The sequence below is a fragment of the Gymnodraco acuticeps genome, unplaced genomic scaffold, assembly GCF_902827175.1.
Source record: "Gymnodraco acuticeps unplaced genomic scaffold, fGymAcu1.1, whole genome shotgun sequence".
NCBI classification, from domain to species: Eukaryota; Metazoa; Chordata; class Actinopteri; order Perciformes; family Bathydraconidae; genus Gymnodraco; species Gymnodraco acuticeps.
Genome location: NW_022991255.1, coordinates 251,545 through 265,000, shown reverse-complemented (window position 1 = coordinate 265,000; position 13,456 = coordinate 251,545). Strand labels below are relative to the sequence as shown.

The following is a 13,456-nucleotide window of genomic DNA, read 5'->3' as shown; positions in this document are numbered from 1 at the left end:
AATTAAATAAATAAATAACGCTTGGCTTGTCAACCCTCTTTCCCCATGCATTAGCAATTTTGTGTTCACATTGAATTGACTGTTATCAAGCACTAACAGTAATTGAACCGTATTACAGAGATTTATTGAAATTGTGTGATGTGTCACCGAATACATTCTGTACTGTCCCAATAGAGTGGTGCAGTGATGACGTATTTTTGTAGGGCGACCCGGAAGTAAGAAGTGCATGGGTTCCCTCGACAAAAAAGCAATGGGATTTCTCCTTAGGATTTTGGAATATTGTAAAAAATAAGATCTGTGGAAACTAACCTGTTTGATAAATGCACGTTTTGTTCAGCCGGATAATCTCCACATGTCTACCCTACTTTTAGCATTTTCTAATCATAAATCTAATCGCTAATGTTATGTTATAAAAGGAACTACAGCCGAGTACAGCAGCACGACTTCAACGTCTCGCCAACTTAAGACCCATATTAAAAAATACAGATTCAAAATGTTGTTTTAACAGTTTGCAGGAGGCAGGTACTTGCTCTCAAGCAGAACAGGGCGGACAAACTTAGAGTGTTTACGTGTTCGGCGTAATGACGTACAACGGCCTCCATAACTTCTGTAGTCCTATTCAGCTACTCGGTAACAACCATCGTTTTTCAGACACGTCAACTCTTCAGAAATCACCAGTGGGGTCACTGCTGATGTATTTAATGTCGTAGAACAAAACGTGATCCGTCTCTTCAATGTGTCTCAACCACAGACCTTATTTCCAGATATTTTCCAAAATCCTATGGAGAAATCCCATTGGCTCCGAGACCAGGGAACCGGTAGTGGTAAAATGCTAACGGCCCGTCCACACAGCGGCGTGCGTTGAAGCTTCCAATGCTTCTGCCCATTCACTTTGAATGGGGTGACGTCACTTTTAGCCGAACTGCATTTTGGGAAGTGACGTGGAGCGTTGCTGGCGTGGCTCGCTTCAAAAGTTGAGCAATGTTCAACTTTTGACGCCTCGATGGAGGCGTCAGCCAATCGAATCATATGCCAGTACATGCTCTAGCCAATCAAACCGCGTGCTTGTGTGTCTGGGGCGGGAGATTCATGTGATTGGTTGTTGGTCGAGTTTCAGACACGCCCACCGGCTAGCGTCAACGCACGCCGCTGTGTGGACGGGCCGTAAGTCACTTCCGGGTTTTAGGACTCGTTCCTGCAACACTCTATCAATCCTAAAAAAAAAAAATCTTTAAATCTTTAAAAACATTGAAGAAATAATTTCCCAGAAAAATCATTTAAAATGTGACTCAATAGATTACATTACATGTTAGACGCTTTGTATCAAAGCGACTAACTGTGGACAATCCCCAGAGGAGCAATTTGGGGTGAAGTGTCTCAGGGACACAACGACATGCTGACTGCAGTGGGGTTTGAACCTGTGCTCCCCTGATCCCAAAACCAACGCACTAGTCCACTGCGCCACACGCCTCCAATAGATAATTAAATAATTTAAATTATAAGTTAGAACCGTATGCCACGTAAAAATAAAGTCATAACCTCTTGAAATTAGTAAAAATTGCACACAATTTGCACACAGAGATGAAAACCAACTCCGCAGTCATCACGGCTCAGATGATTGGTTGTGCTTTTTACAGTACTACGGCTTCCACAGATGACTGTTTTTATGGACTTTTTGTCAAAGCACTTATTACAGATATTCATTGCTATCGGGATGTTAAGAGAATTCCATGGAATATAACAAAAAGTGTTTCTCGAGCCGGTTTCTCAAACTTACCTACCCCACCTTTAATCAAAAACTAAAAACACACCATTTTTGCTCCAAACATATCACAACCCGGAACATAATTTCCACGAAGTTAAAGAAGACATTCTTCCAAACATGTGAAAGAATCCCTCTGAAGCGAGGTGTTACAGTGTGTTGTGAGGAGCGGGTCTGAGCACAGCTTCCTGAACAAACTATTCATTACATCTGCCTGCCCAGTCTCAACATGTTCCAACACACCCTCCCACTCTGCCTCCAGCTAAACTTTCCCCCAATAATGGCATCAAACAACTGTTCACACACACACACACACACACACACACACACACACACACACACACACACACACACACACACACACACACACACACACACACACACACACACACACACACACACACACACACACACACACACACACACACACACACACACACACACACACACACACACACACACACACACACACACACACACACACACACACACACACACACACACACACTCAGTCATATTGAGTGACCTACTGCCGCTCCACCTAAAATAAGGCCATCACATACTTGTTGCTACCCAGAGAGAAATGTGCACACCAACAGGAGAGGAGTGTTTTACAAAGATACTGTTCTCCTGTGTTCTTAATCATTGTTTTTCCTACAGATGAAGGTAGAAAGTAGGATCTAGTTCAAGCGTACTAAACATACTGCAACACATAATGTGTATTCTCAATAGGGTAGCAAAGGGGCGGAACATTTACGGTAAGTTTCCGGTACATTTCCATGGGAAGTTAAGCTGGGGAATTTTTGGGAAAATATTCCATATTGGAAACTTTCCATGCGAATATTGGGAATTGAGGGTAATGTATCGAATTGTATCGTATCTAAGCATAAATATAAACATTTTGTTTTGTCATAAGAAAACACCCATGCAAAATGATACAATTAAAACACATTAACAGATTTATTTGAAAGTAAGAACAGAACAAGTTTTAATTATTTTATTGAACAATCATTTGTTTCATTGAAGAACAAAAACATGAATGTTGAGTTAAATATTACTTCTAGAAATCATCTGTGCATGTGATGGAGAAATGCACAGTGCCTAGGGGGTATGGTCTCAATAGCCATGCAGTAAGCAGTGTGCTATGTGCATGTGATTGAGGAATGGCACCGATATTCAAGTGTACTTGAATGGCATCTGTTTGTTTTAGTCAAAAATTATGCTAAAATATACTTTCCCCAACTATATGTAAGTTCCCTATGAAGAGCCAACCTTCAATTTAGAAAATGCCCAGTTTATTCACTTAAATTCCACTTAAAGGTGACATGTCATGCTTTTCCGGTTAGTACCCGTCCCCTTGTGTGTTATGAAGGTTTTTATGCATGTAAATGGTCTGCAGAGTCAAAACCCTCAAAGTACACCCTGTAGCGAGTACAACTCTAACACAGAAAATACCTCCCCAAAACTCCACGTTGGAGATATGTCACTGTGCATTTGATTCTTCCGGGGACATCATGATGTCATGTCGTCCCCGGAACGAAATGGACCAATCCGTGGAGCCGTTACGTTACGTCCGCGGAGCCGTTACGTTAAGCCCCCGCTGATTGGTCCAAATTGACCAATCCACGCACTTCCTCACACACTCAGTGCAGGCAGCTCTGCTGATCTCTCCTCCCTGGCTGCAGGCTGATAACAGACAGTTGGGATCGCGGCGAAATTTTCTCTGCAGACCCGTTCTCTCTGCGGACCCGTTCTCTCCGCGGACCCGTTCTCTCCGCGGACCCGTTCTCTCCGCGGACCCGTTCTCTCCGCGGACCCGTTCTCTCCGCGGACCCGTTCTCTCCGCAGACCCGTTCTCTCCGCAGACCCGTTCTCTCCGCAGACCCGTTCTCTCCGCAGACCCGTTCTCTCCGCAGACCCGTTCTCTCCGCAGACCCCTTCTCTCCGCAGACCCCTTCTCTCCGCAGACCCGTTCTCTCCGCAGACCCGTTCTCTCCGCAGACCCGTTCTCTCCGCAGACCCATTCTCTCCGCAGACCCGTTCTCACAGCGTTTATCAACCTTTTTCTTACTCAATATCAAGCCACACTTATTGTTTTTACTTCGGCTGTGACTTTGTGTGTGCTCAGGATGTGTTTGGCTGTGTTTCGCTGTGTATCGCTAAACAAGGAAATCACACCTCCACGGAGCTCAACGCGATTCACAACGTCCCGACTGGTCCCGACCAATCGGAGCACACTGGGCTCACAGGGAGGGGGGGGGCAAGAGCTGCAACGAGCCGTTTAGTGGAGAGAGTGAATACACGTAGTTTACAGAGATGCTGTATGCGAAACCAATGTGAGTTTGGAACATTGAACAATGTAAATCTATTCTAGTAGACCTCAACAATGGAATTATGATCAGTGGAAATGGCCATGACATGTGACCTTTAAAGGTGGGGTAGGTAAGTTTGAGAAACCGGCTCGAGATACACTTGTTATATTCCATGGAATGCTCTTAACATCCCGATAGCAACGAATATCTGAAGTGCTTTGACAAAATATCCATACAAACAGTCATCTGTGGAAGCCGTAGTACTGTAAAAAGCACGACCAATCATCTGAGCCGGCTAAAGTAACTGGATGGCCTACCTGCCTGTCAGCCTTCCATCTGTGCACAAACTTATCTCGTGCCCTCATTGGTCATGTGCGCGTTCGTGTGTGTTGGAGGAGGGGCTCTGTGAGGAAGTAGCAGATTTTTTCCGGCGGTGTATTTTCAAATTCTAGAGCACTCGAGCTGGTTTCTCCAAAATGACCTACCCCACCTTTAAGAACAATGAAAAGTTTCCATCTTAGGAAAATTACCGGAATTTTGCAACCCTAATTCTCAACAATGAAAGTCTCTGAGAAAAATGAAGGCTGTCCTCCAAAATGAACAGAGTTGACTAAACACCTGGTTTACCAGAAATGGAACATTACAAGCTTTACGGAGGTTGATTATCTGGAGGCCTGCTGTATTGGGCTTCAGATCATCGATCAGCTGCTCATGTTTGCTCACTCTTTGAGCCGTCCCCATCACTCTTTGTTTCCAACTCAACAGTGAGCATATTGCAGCAGAAAGCAACCTATGACACAAAGAGCTTTTTATATATAGCAGCTTAAAACATGTGGCTTATTGTCTGACTTTCAAATGTGCTTTTTATGTCAGTGTGAGGAATACTAGAGAATGTTGCCTGACAGACAGTGAGACTTCAGCTACGGGGCACAGAGAGGAGCTGATACAAGTTCTCATGTTTATCGTTTTAAACATGTATGTGTTCACAGCTTTAATTGGCAGAAATGTTGCAGCAACTGTGACCAAGACTTGGTAGTACTCAAGTCCTGGACTCGTGACTCAACTTGGACTTGTGCATTGATGGACTTGAACTAAGACTTGTGACTGTCCTGGTCGTATGTTTAAAAGTTCATTTAAAAAAAAAAAAGGGCAATAACGGCAACAACAAAAAAATGGCGGGCATATTGTGGTGATAGTATGAAATTAAAGACATCGTGACTGATAACTTTGTCCATATAACTGACACAACTTCACAAATAGGTTCACTTCAAAAATAGATGCATCTGATAGGAGCTCCAATCAACACTCATTCAAAGCAAGCATCAGCATCTCAGAGCAGTATGCTAAATAATATACATACATGGTGAAGGGCTTCCTACAATGAAGTTAGAAGAACACAGCGTTAATGCTAGGCTCTAACTCCAGAGTCTCAAAATCTGTCAAATCCATGTTTTCTGTATGATGGGAGGACGTTTGCCACACACACCGGAACTCACTCATATGATGCTTTTATGAATTTAATAAATAAAATAACCTGGCTTTCTAAGAGTTTGCAATGCTGTGATCAAAACTTCTTACAGACCTACCTAAATATCAACAATTATGCAAGACAAGATTTACAAAACAAAGATACAATTTGATTTTAAAAAAAAACTATATATTGCTTGTTTACACTATCTCAATAAATCGGAACATATAAATCTAAAACTAAGGTCTTGCCAATTGACAGCCCCGATATCAATTCTGAATAATAAAACAGCTCCATTAAATATTTTCCGTACTTCGGATCCACAGGTACCAGCTGCACCCTCATCTCCGTCCGCCAGGGGCCACCCAGCCCTGCGGGGCCCACAGAGCCTGCATACCCTCACACATTTCACACCAACGCGGTTCCAGGGCCGGTTCGGAGCTAGACCACCGGGAATATTGTCCGACCGGCCCACTTCGGTATCGGCCCACCGGGAATATTCCCGGTATTCCCAATGGCCAGTCCGCCTCTGGCTGCTTGTGTGACAATCAGACAGTGAATACTTTACAGCGGCAGCTGCCGTGTGAGCTAACCCGGAGCTAACGGGAGAATAAACTCCCGTGGAAGAGCAGCACTGCAGCGGTCGGTAAATGCTTCTGAAACACATTAATAAACAATGAACCACGGCACTCTGGAGAAAAGTATAAGGTTGGAGAAGTCGTTATTTAATCTGGCTTCGTGTGATTAAAAGCAACACGATCATCGACCCGACGCAGTCCCCCGTTGTTGTTGTTGTTGTAGTGAGCGCCGTAACACCGTTGGGGAGAAAATCAGCGACGTAAACGGTGACATCATGACGCAGCAGCGGCAGCACCAGTCGGGCTCTGGGCGGTGTGAACAAAACGGGGCTGAAGAGAAAAACCGGTTCCGAACCAGAAAAGTTCTAGCATGGAGCTAGAACGGGAATCGCGTTGATGTGAAAGCCTTATCAGGGGTTTGTTCTCCATGTCTCACCTACTGCGCTTAAAAATGACATGTTTGGGATTTGTTACAATGGAAGCTCATTGAAGATTGGCAAGTCAGGAGCTTCAATGTTATGTCAATATTTTACTGTGGTATTGAATTTCAATATTTTTAATGCAGTTATTGTATCAAGTAAACAGATGTTAATGTTCTGTTCCAAGACACAAAACACTTTGATATATAAAATATAATTATAGAATTAAAAAAATGAGTTAAATGTCATCATGCTGAACATTAGTCGGCATGTAGCGAGGTGACACAAGTTCTTTTTTTATAGCCTGACGTTTCACTTCTTGCAATTGATTTCACACTGCAAAAATCATAAAAGTTGTGTTTATTTGTGAAGATTGGCTTGCAAACAAACAAAAGTATATTATGTAAGTAACCTTTTGAGTATAATCAAAGATCCAATGGCTTTTTGTTGAGGGGACCAGTGTGATGCTAACTTCCGGGGTTGTCCTTCAAAAACACGTCACCCTGCAGCAATACAGCCTCGCCTTCAAACACAAACAGGAACTTGCTGTGAAAACCACTCCAGGGCCTTCCTCTTAATTATCAAGTGTTATCTCAGACATCAGTTATGGCGCATTTCCACTGCAGGGCCTCGCACGGCTTAGTACGGTATAGTTAGGTCTTGGTAGGCCAGTCTCACTTTATGCTGCGTTTCCAATACAGTTTAGTAGCTGGGGCAGTAACTATAGTAACGCAGTGTAGGCGGAGCCGTGATGTCATCTTCAATGCGAACCACAAAACCAACATCAGCCGTTAGCTGTTAGCACTCAGAGCTCACAGCTCCTCATATCTGTTCAGAAGCTAGACAAAAGTTAAACAAGTACAAACTACAGACTGTGTCATGGCGAATACAGTCGCTGCTTTATTTATGTCTGTATAGGCCAGTGGTATTCAACTAAAATTCAACGAGGTAAAGTTAAAGAAAATCTCCCCATGCAAAGGTCCGGAACATCAAAATGTCTAAGTTGCTTTATGAATTAGTGTGATATATATTGAAGTAGCTGTAGCTTTATCAACGTCTGCATGTAATCAACAACTGACTGCCAATCAAATAAAGAAAGTTGTTTAAATTCAGTGCGAGAATTGAGCTGGAGCTTGTCCTGCCAGGAGTTTAAATCTGGGCTGAAATGGTGTCAGGGCCATTCTCATACGCATATGCAGGTGCTCATTGGTTAGCCTCGGTTAGCCTGCACTGGAACTATATTTAGTTTTAATGTTGATTCTGGTGGACTGATCATATTGGGCTCTGAGACTGCTTATTTTTTGTGACCTCAGTTCTGACTTGAGGGAATGTTTGGTCAAACACTTTGTGTTTTGTCTGATAGTGGCGTTTTGGCACTTTTAATGAGCGCCACGGTCTCTGAACAAATGAGACACACTGGCTCTGTGCTCCCAGCGGGCAGGATGAAAATGAAGAGTCCACTCAGGGTTAAAAGCTCTGTTCTCACTGTCCACTTTCCTCTTCTTGGAGAGCGCCATGTGTCATTATTTGTCTCTCCCTGCCGTTAACACGCCTGTTCACTCTCCTCTCCGCTTCTCTCCCTGTATCGCTAATTATTCTCTTCACTCACTTTCCTCTCCGCTTCTCTCTGCCGCTCTCTCGTCTCTTCTTCTGTGTTTCTCTCCCTGTATCGCTCTCTCCTTCTGTGTTTCTCTCCCTGTATCACTCACTCGTCTCTTCTTCTGTGTTTCTCTCCCTGTATCGCTCTCTCCTCTCTTCTTCTGTGTTTCTCTCCCTGTATCACTCACTCGTCTCTTCTTCTGTGTTTCTCTCCCTGTATCACTCACTCGTCTCTTCTTCTGTGTTTCTCTCCCTGTATCACTCACTCGTCTCTTCTTCTGTGTTTCTCTCCCTGTATCGCTCTCTCCTCTCTTCTTCTGTGTTTCTCTCCCTGTATCTCTCTCTCATCTCTTCTTCTGTGTTTCTCTCCCTGTATCTCTCTCTCCTCTCTTCTTCTGTGTTTCTCTCCCTGTATCACTCACTCGTCTCTTTCGCCCCCTGTCGGCGGCGGTTAAAATAGAATAGCCTCGTCAAAATTGAAATCCCCTATTAATGTATTGATTATAGGTCCGGGTCCGTATAGGTCGTTGTCTGGGTCCGGATCCGGACCGCAGTCCGCCTGTTGCCGACCCCTGGTATAGGCCGTTGTTGTGAGTGTGGACAGTCAGAGCATATACTGCGTTAGCTTAGCTGATCTCCATTCAGAAAACAAGCATTTTAAAAGGTTTTTCGCCTGCCGTCTGTCTGCAGACTTGTCAAAGCATTAATTCATGGTTTTTACTAACCGGTATCAGTATGTTGTTACTTCGGCATCATTTAGAAACGTGTATTACAATTAAATCACGGTCAAATATGTTCATTTTGTTGTAGTTATAGCCCCCTTGCCAGCGATTCTCTCTGACCATTCAGCAGTCGAGAGTGTTCACTAGTTTAGCATATTCAGCCCGGTTGTTGGCCCGATAAGAACCTTGATTTTGGAGGGCCAGAAAAAAGTTGAAAAAGTAGCCCTGAGCCGGAACTACCCCTAGTGGAAAAGCAAAAAAAAACGGGCCGGGTTTGGCACGGCGCGTGCTACGCGCTGCAGTGGAAATGCGCCATAATATGCTCTCAGGGCAGACGGGGGCCGGGACCTACAGATCACCACTAATTGGCTCTCTGCTGGAGAACAGAAACGAAGACGTCAGTTGTCAGAGAGCGGAATGTCACAGAGGGGAAATCAGCTTTTTATAGTCATCTCATTCTCAACATGCCACTTCCCAACCTCACGCCTTCAGATTCAACAAGGATTCCAATTATTAGGATGAAAAACTGTGATTCATAATACAAGCACTAAAAAATGTGTCACAGTATAGCATAGTCAAACTGTTTGACGAGTGGAAGTCTTTGTTATTTTATGTGAGTTACGCCTAAGGTTCAAGGACAATTTTACCTGAACATGGATTGGAGTCTGCCCCAACAGCTAGAGATGTCCCGATCCGATCACGTGATCGGGGATCGGAGCCGATCACGTGATTTTCAAAAGATCGGAATCGGGAGAAAAAAAAAATCGGGGATCGGGATTTTTTTTATAAAATATTTTTATTATTTAATGTTACAAAACTAAAATGACCATGTTCACGTCTTAAAGTCATCCTGAGGCTTTAGTTTTGGTTTAAAATGACACAACATCATGTATGTGTTGCTTCTTTTGGGCTTGTTTTCAGACCTGGTTGCTTATTTCTCTCAAATCTGGCAACAGAGTGGGCGCAGTGTCTAATAGTAGCAGTAAGCTAACGAGAGGCTACGTTCAGCTGGTGACTCGGGACAGAGAAAATGTCAGGAGTTTGGAAGTATTATAACATTGAAAGCGAAGGCAGTGTAACAGCCAGATGCAATGTTTGCAAGAAGGAGGTTCCGCGTGGTGGAAAGAATAGAGCTACGTTCAACACGACCAATCTAATACGCCACCTGAGAAACAAACAGCAACACGACGAGTACACAGCGGCCACTCAGGGAACGGCACTGAAACAACCGACACTTTCAGAGACTTTTAAAAGGAAAGAGAAACTGCCCCAGAACAGTGAAAAGGCCAAAACAATAACAGCCAAGATAGCTGAATTCATCGCGTTGGATGACCAGCCGTTATCCGTTACCTTTTTTTCTCTTAATGCATTGCATAAAGATCGGGAAAAATCGGTATCGGCAGATTGTCAAAATCAAATGATCGGAATCGGATCGGGAGCAAAAAAAGACATCCCTACCAACAACACTGTAGGGCTGTACCCGAATATCCGAATATCCAAATATTCGTTCGTTGGAGTACTATACACAAAAATTGGGTTATATACATTAACAAATAACTAGAAAACAACAATACTGTAGAATAACAAAATGAATGCCGTGAATAAAACCGAAATACACGTGTTGAAGCGGTTCGCTGCTGATTACTATGCACCCCTTTCCTAGTAAAAATAAAATAGTACTGCCATCATATTCAATTTCAATAGAGGTTTATATAAACTTTAGAAGGTTTTCATGGTGATACAATTGTACATTATTTTTGGAGATGGCCAGGTAAATTGTCTGACTTCGCTAAATAACTGAATGGAACAAGAGCTCAAAGAAAACGGTTTTACAGACACATTCAGAAGTTTCTGGTTCACGCTGACATCTGCTTGCCATGTCAGAGGGTCAAGGCTGAAACTTCTCAGGGGGTATAGTCTACGTTCTGAACAATGTCTGTTATTTCTGTCCTTTTTGTACAGAAGAGGTGCGAATGACATGGTTTACTGAATACACAGTGTCACTCATCACACAGCTGTCACAGGTTAATGTACAATTGTCGCTGTAAGTCTGCTGTTTTGTTCCATAGTCATCCTCCGAACAGTGGTGAATGATATGACATCATAACCAAATCAACTACCCATCAGATTCAGTCCTTTGCTCCTGTCCACAGACCTAGATATAAGACTTCATATCAACAAATGGACTTTCCTTCAATAAAAGAGAAGCCACTTCACTAAAGCCGGGAGCATCTGACCTGAATTCAACCCTGGCTGTGAAGGACAAAGACAAACTGTCCTCCTGACAGGCTCAGCCCAGGTTGGACCGCAGCATGAACCGGATCCACAGCCTGTTCAGTGAGGTTAAGAAACAGCAACCATGTAGAGAAATTGATGTTATCATGACTGAACACAAACGTTCTAGAAAACAGTGCAACACTTACAAATATCATTACAAGCACGTGACACTTGATCAAAGGTTAGGTAAACATGACAGAACCTGGCCAAGCACAGAGTCCACTTCAGAATGTGACCATGTGGGTTCTAAATTCAGGAGTGGGTTTTGAGGTTTCTCACTCAAACATGACACCACTCACTGCTGTTCATTAAGAGTGATAAGCACTGAGGGGGAACAGAGTGATGCTGTTATTGCACCGGTCATTATTCCTCACTAAACAGCAACAGAGAGATGTGAAGTGCAGATTAGAGCTAAGGTTACAGCATGTATGATCCGGATCGACAGGCAGGGCTCGTGTAAACAGTGTTACTGATCATCTGAAAGCCAAAACATCAGATTTACACCGATGACAACATGGTGCTCCACAACAAATAAAACACAGTTATTGACAACACAACATACTATATGTTTACACCTCGATGTCAGCAGACAGTGTTGTGAAATGAAGAACTGAAAGGCAGCGGGAAAGAAATAGGGAGAAGTTCATCTCCACAGCCAGCAGCTCGTCGAGCTAGAAACTAGCTTAGCTTTGCAAAGCAACAGTGTCACTAGACTGTCGCTAATGCTAGCACAACTATCGACAGCTTTCAGTCCAACCTACTTTAATGAACCAACCAGTGACCCGGGCCTTCTATCCCCTCTGTAGTGCTAGTGTGTTGCCCAGTCGACAAGATAGCACAAACCCTCTCCCGTAAACACTGGATAACTGGGACCTGTAATAACAGCTAGCTGCCGAGGCTACGACAGCTATCTTCTCATTCCGCAGATATACAGTGTCAGAAATACGAAACCTGTCAGTGGTTTCGGACTCACCGGTATTCTTTCTCAACAGACATCAATCCGAATAAAGGAACGAGGGATAGCGAGCTTCAATGTTTAGAGTCAAAAAGTGAACTTCAGCACATCGCTGCTCAGTACGCCATCTTGGATCTGCTGGATACTTGGACTCAACCAAATGTGGCATACAGGGGGAGGATTCCAAATGCAACCCCCCAAAGTGATGTATCTAAAGTTTGTTTTAACATACCAAGATCAGAAGAAAGACATGATCCTCTCTGTCATCCGGGAGCGATTGGAGGATTTTCAGTGGTAATATTGACATCCTTCTTCTCTTACCGCATATTACTGATGGATAACCCCTGGAGCCAGTGTCCACAGTGCAGTGTTCCCAACGTACAGATGTGCTCTGCGTGATGTGTCCCTGAACATGTGAACATGTGTACCTGCCTCTGTTCAGAGCTTTCTGTGAGAGCAGCTCATGTCTGAATGCATCAAATAAATGTTCAAAATCAATGTTTGAATTTAATATAGGTACATAATTGTTTCGGTACCACTTTACAAGAAGACTACCCTTATAAAGCATTCATAAAGGTTTATAATTAGGTTATGAATTAGGTTGTAAACACTTTATTAATCATTAACAACCATTTATAACATAGTTTTCATTCATTAACACAGGCTCACTATTTGGCAAGATGACTAAGCCTTATATTGGCTACTTAGCGAGAATCAACTCAGTGAACAACATGATACCAAGGATGCTGGCTGATGAAGAAGACGAAGTAAGCTAAGTAGCCAATATAAGGCTTACAGATACATGTGGGCTCATTATTTGGCAAGCAACCGGTCACAGTTGCCCTGTTTATCTCATGTCTTATCTTAAAAGCGTATTAATGATTTATAAAGTGTTCACAACCTAATTAATTACAAACTATTCGTAGACCCTTTATAAGGGTAGTCTTATTGTAAAGTGGTACCATTGTTTCTTAGTCAATATTAAAAAATAGATTGTGTTCAACAATTGTAATTTATGTATATTTTCTAGAAATCAGTTGGTTTGATTGAATACATTTTAAGATCTTCAAATATATTTATAATAAAGAATACAAGGAATTCCCAATGACTATTTTCAAAGTGAATTTGCTTCAAAGCGTTGCAGGACTGTGTGTGTCCTAGCACTGACCTGAGGGTGCTGAAGGCTTCTTGGTTGATGGTTTGTACTTGAGGACTGACTGAGGACAGATGTAGCCTACTGTCCCTCTATGTCAGGGACGTGTTATCTTCTGGTGATCCCGAGTTTTCAGCTTTCTACCCTATATATACAGTCTATGGTTCTACCTGACACATTCTCCATTTTTGCAACCCCCCCCCCCCCCGTC

General features: G+C 43.1%; 1 protein-coding gene across 4 annotated transcripts in view; it reads right to left on the bottom strand.

Annotated features, from left to right (window-relative positions):
• ndst2a (N-deacetylase/N-sulfotransferase (heparan glucosaminyl) 2a) overlaps nucleotides 1-12,406 on the bottom strand; it is a 31,437-nt gene extending 19,031 nt beyond the window's left edge. Inside the window, exon 1 of one of the 4 annotated variants that reach the window (XM_034239719.1) lies at nucleotides 12,325-12,406. The gene's annotated coding sequence lies outside the window, so the exon portion shown is untranslated. Of the gene's footprint in view, nucleotides 1-4,391; nucleotides 4,415-11,097; nucleotides 11,822-12,110; nucleotides 12,281-12,324 lie in introns of those variants that run through there. The other 3 variants (XM_034239716.1, XM_034239720.1, XM_034239717.1) reach the window with 3 other exon arrangements.
• Between the last annotated feature and the right edge of the window lie 1,050 nt (nucleotides 12,407-13,456).